General features: G+C 39.9%; 1 non-coding gene across 1 annotated transcript; it reads right to left on the bottom strand.

Moving 5' to 3' along the window:
- Positions 1 to 2,589: 2,589 nt before the first annotated feature.
- Positions 2,590 to 2,661, bottom strand: Trnas-aga. The gene has a single exon. It is a non-coding gene; the product is annotated as a tRNA-Ser (tRNA).
- Positions 2,662 to 5,781: the final 3,120 nt, after the last annotated feature.

Below are 5,781 nucleotides of genomic sequence, written 5' to 3'. Positions count from 1 at the left end.
CATTGATTTGTATGAGAGAGGCCATGGATTTGTATGAGAGAGGCAATAGATTTGTATGAGAGAGGCCAGAGATTTGTATGAGAGAGGCCAGAGATTTGTATGAGAGGAGGCCATTGAGTTGTATGAGAGGCCAGAGATTTGTATGAGAGAGGCCATGAGTTTGTATGAGAGAGGCCAGAGATTTGTATGAGAGAGGCCATTGATTTTGTAGGAATAATGCCATTGATTTTCTGAAGAGGCCCATAGATTTTATGAGATAGGCCATTGATTTGTATGAAGAGGCCAAGGTTGGGTATGAGAGAGGCCATTGATTTGTATGAGAGATGCCATTGATTTGAGGGAGAGGCCATTGATTTGTATGAGAGAGGCCATTGATTTGTATGAGAGAGGCCAGAGATTTGTATGAGAGAGGCCAGAGATTTGTATGAGAGAGGCCATTGATTTGTATGAGAGAGGCCATTGATTTGTATGAGAGAGGCCATTGATTTGTATGAGAGGCCAGAGATTTGTATGAGAGGCCAGAGATTGTATGAGAGAGGCCAGAGACTTTGTATGAGGGCCAGAGATTTTGTATGATGAATGCAAGAGATTTGTAGGATAGAGGCCATTGATTTGTAATGAAAGAGCCAGAGGTTTGTATGAGAGAGAGGCCATAGATTGTATGAGATGCCATTGTATTTTGTAATGAGGAGAGGCCATTGATTTGTATGAGAGGCCAGAGATTTGTATGAGAGGCCAGAGATTTGTATGAGAGAGGCCAGAGATTTGTATGAGAGAGGCCACTGATTTGTATGAGAGAGGCCATTGATTTGTATGAGAGAGGCGATAGATTTGTATGAGAGAGGCCAGAGATTTGTATGAGAGAGGCCAGAGGTTTGTATGAGAGAGGCCAGAGGTTTGTATGAGAGAGGCCAGAGATTTGTATGAGAGAGGCCAGAGATTTGTATGAGAGAGGCCATTGATTTGTATGAGAGAGGCCATTGATTTGTATGAGAGAGGCCATTGATTTGTATGAGAGAGGCCATTGATTTGTATGAGAGAGGCCAGAGATTTGTATGAGACAGGCCAGAGATTTGTATGAGAGAGGCCATTGATTTGTATGAGAGAGGCCAGAGATTTGTATGAGAGAGGCCAGAGATTTTGTATGTATGAGAGAGGCCAGATATTTTGTATGAGAGAGGCCAGAGATTTGTATGTATGAGAGAGGCCATAGATTTGTATGTATGAGAGAGGCCAGATATTTGTATGAGAGAGGCCATAGATTTGTATGTATGAGAGAGGCCAGATATTTGTATGAGAGAGGCCAGAGATTTGTATGAGAGGCCATAGATTTGTATGAGAGAGGCCAGAGGTTTGTATGAGAGAGGCCAGAGATTTGTATGAGAGAGGCCAGAGGTTTGTATGAGAGGCCATTGATTTGTATGAGAGGCCAGAGATTTGTATGAGAGAGGCAATAGATTTGTATGAGAGAGGCCAGAGGTTTGTATGAGAGGCCATTGATTTGTATGAGAGGTCAGAGGTTTGTATGAGAGAGGCCAGAGATTTGTATGAGAGAGGCCATTGATTTGTATGAGAGAGGCCATTGATTTGTATGAGAGAGGCGATTGATTTGTATGAGAGAGGCCAGAGGTTTGTATGAGAGAGGCCATTGATTTGTATGAGAGAGGCCATTGATTTGTATGAGAGAGGCCAGAGATTTGTATGAGAGAGGCCATAGATTTGTATGAGAGAGGCCAGAGATTTGTATGAGAGAGGCCCTTTTATTTGGGTATGAGTCAAATGCGCATAGTGGTTTGTGTTGTTCTGGGATAGGGTATGTCAAAAATATGGAGGACCTGCTCAGTAGTTGTATACATCCAGTATCATTACAGTTGAAGTAGCTTTATAGATGTTCGTACTGTGCGAACATATAATGTGATGCACATTTATAGTTAAAGTAGTTAAGTACCGCACGCACGAAAATTTGTAACATATGGTTCTAACTTCTAACAGTTAAACAAGAGGCCCGGCGCGCCTATATCGCTCACCTGGTTGAATTTTACCAAACGTCAAAATAGTGTCATGTTCAATTCGTTAATAGCTTTATTTGTTGATGTTCAACAATGCTATCTTATGGCTATGAGGTGGGGATCTCAATGGTTTCAAATATAAAATCCGGAAATTCCAGACCCCCTAAAGGCGTAAAAAGATCCAAAGGATTCTTTTTACAACATGATTGTGCTTAAATAATCCAAGTCCCGAGGATGGGGAAGACCACGGGGCCTATATCTACATCCTGATTGTAATTATCTTAAAACTTTTGATGCCCCTTGGGTCCCTTGGGGTCAGCACATTCATTATTAAATTATCATTAGGGGTTATGAAGCATAAGCTGTTTGAATAAATTGTTGACGGACGACGTACGCCGCGGTCCTTCGGGCGAGGTCAGGTAAAAATGTACATATATATTATAGCGAAAATCGCAGGTAAAAATCATACAACATGAAAGCATGTATCTTAAATTCCGTTAGAAATGGCATTTCGTAGTATAGGGAATTAGGGTACAATATACTGTTGTATACGCGTGTAACAGGAGAGGAGAAAATGTAGCAGCCAGACCGGGGTTCGAACCCGGAACCCTCCGAACTCTAGACGGACACTCTACCACTGAGCTACCTGGTCGCCCAGGATCAGTCACGTAAGGACAAAGAATTACCCGATAAGGTACAATATACTTTTGTGTATGTGTGTATTATCTGTTCCCTGTTAGGTAGTCCAGGGTCGTTACAGATAATACACACATACACCAAAGTATATTGTACCTTATCAGGTAGTTCTGTGTCCTAACGTGTAATACACACGTATACAACAGTATATGTACCCAGTCAGGTAATTCTGTGTCATTACGTGTAAAGTACAGAGACTTGGCACATTACCAGCCAACGGCCACTGACGTACATCACAGGTGCCTGACTCGTTTTATAAAATAATAACATATAGAGTACATATAAATGAGAAAGGTTCTGAACTCCCCCAGGCTTGAAATCTGATGTATTTATTTCTAAGTACCGTAGCTTCGGTTGTTTTGGGTGGATTTTTTCGAAGTAGGACTTAAATTGAAGAGAAATGGTCAATCTTTAAAATAAGCCATAACATGTTGTTGATTTCTCGATATTAGTTTACGAAATCGGGCGTGAAACTTCAAAATCCCCTCGATTTTGTTTAGTCGGACAAGTTGACGTAACGGGGTCACCACACTTTGACTCTATTGGACATAGCTTTAAATACGAAGTCCACGGGTTAATCAAGAGGTACGCTTCATCAGATCACCGAATACAACTATTGCATACACTTACTATGTATACGAGCACCCTATCGACGGCCCCGGGACTTTTTATGCATACTGATAGCAGATTTTCCACTTGAGTAGCCATGTTGTGTCAGCCGCGGTAAATTTGAACAAGCATTCTGATTGGTTCAACACATTTTCTATAACCAATCAGAATGCTTGTTCAAATTTACCGCGGCTGACACAACATGGCTACTCAAGTGGAAAATCTGCTATCAGTATGCATAAAAAGTCCCGGGGCCGTCGATAGGGTGCTCGTATACATAAAGTAAGTGTATGCAATAGTTGTATTCGGTGATCTGATGAAGCGTACCTCTTGATTAACCCGTGGACTTCGTATTTAAAGCTATGTCCAATAGAGTCAAAGTGTGGTGACCCCGTTACGTCAACTTGTCCGACTAAACAAAATCGAGGGGATTTTGAAGTTTCACGCCCGATTTCGTAAACTAATATCGAGAAATCAACAACATGTTATGGCTTATTTTAAAGATTGACCATTTCTCTTCAATTTAAGTCCTACTTCGAAAAAATCCACCCAAAACAACCGAAGCTACGGTACTTAGAAATAAATACATCAGATTTCAAGCCTGGGGGAGTTCAGAACCTTTCTCATTTATATGTACTCTATATGTTATTATTTTATAAAACGAGTCAGGCACCTGTGCGTACATCAATCAACATTCTGTGTTTCATTTTGATATGAATAAACTAGCTCGCGACAATTTATCTGGATTCATTTTTTCAGTTTTACAAAGGTCGCATGAAATTAGAACCATCTGGACAACCTTACACTTTACCACAACTGCAATCCTCTCTTTCGGGCCGTTTTTGATAGGATGTCTGATCGTCTGTCCCTGTCGGCCATCATGTTGACTAGCAGACGACAGTAAAGAAAGAGTTATGCCCCTTTGACCAGTAGGTGTTACCTAAATTTGTACCTGCCATAAAAGTTCCGGTCTCAAACAAGAACGTGTATATGTTTGTGAAAGTTGACATTCAAGTCACTCTTAATTTGGCATGTGATTATACTTTAAAATCATGCTAGGTAACCGGTATTGTCCTTCGCATCTCTGAATGTGTAAACATGGCATAATTCAAACTTTTTTAAAAATCCATTTCTCGGTCTGGTCAGAGACCTATAATACTAGTATATAGGTCTCTGTACAGGTGAACGAAATGCTGAGTAAAGTCTTACCTGTTTTGTCAGACGTTTGATAAATGTCTTGGTAGGTAAACCTGCGGGCGTAATTTGTGATAAATGTCTCAGCTAGCGTCTTGTCTGATGAAATGTCCCGTCTGTTGTGCAGTACATACGTATACCCGTTACCTTATCTACCTGGTCACGTGAATGACTCATATCTCTTCCTGTTGTTTGATTGGATAATACTTGTCATGCTGTCTGCTGAGGTTACGAACGCGTCGATAAAGGTTCAAGGTTTTTTTATTTTTTATTTAAATGTCCCGTCTGTTGTGCAGTACATACGTATACCCGTTACCTTATCTACCTGGTCACGTGAATGACTCGTATCTCTTCCCGTTGTTTGATTGGATAATACTTGTCATGCGATTTGCTGAAGTTACCAACGCGTCGATAAAAATGCAATACAGTATGGGCCTATAGGCTATACAATTACATTACACATGGTTCATAATCATGTACAATATACAAGATGGCGGATGATCATTCCTTTTTTCACACTTTACATATTTGTGTTTTACTGACCCACAATTGCTTTTCTTTTAGTAGTTGCATGAAATGAATATATATCAATGAAAACGTCACCAACATGTTGTTTGTTGAAATAACATTACCGTGACCAACATGTTGATTCTGTAGAAATAACTTAACCGTCACCGACATGTTGTTTGTAGAAATAACTTAACCGTCACCGACATGTTGTTGTTTTGTAGAAGTAACGTTAACCTTACCGTCACCAGCATGTTTGTTCTGTAGAAACAGGTTTTGTTGGTGAGGTACCGCATTGGGTAAAACGAAACTGAATTCCGTTTTAATGTTCAAGTTCAAGTTCTTTATTGACTTGGAGTCTTCCGACTCATCAGTATCATATACATGTACATATTCGTGCCAGAGACAATATACTCGGAGGGCATAACTATGTTAAAGAAGCTCTTTTGACATAATGTAACCATTAAAAATGTAGACTGTACCCGTAATGGACCCCAGGTTACCTTACACTTAACAATCCAAGGTCATACTATCCGTGTATTTCACCTAAACCTACTATTAGCAAATCTAATGTGAAAATGTATTTCCTTTCCGAATAAAAATCTAAAGCCATTTCTTGAACTACATTCATCAATATTTTACCTGAGTATATTGATTATAAATACAAAAAAAAATAAAAATCATTGACACATGTAACTATTAAATAAAAAAAACAAACATTTGGGCTCGCTCTGTATTGGTTAGCTTACTTCCGGGTTGAGGGTAG

This window comes from Pecten maximus, chromosome 5 (assembly GCF_902652985.1).
Source record: "Pecten maximus chromosome 5, xPecMax1.1, whole genome shotgun sequence".
Lineage (NCBI taxonomy): Eukaryota > Metazoa > Mollusca > Bivalvia > Pectinida > Pectinidae > Pecten > Pecten maximus.
The sequence above is the reverse complement of the archived record's forward strand: the minus strand, read 5'-3'. Positions and strand labels throughout refer to the sequence as shown.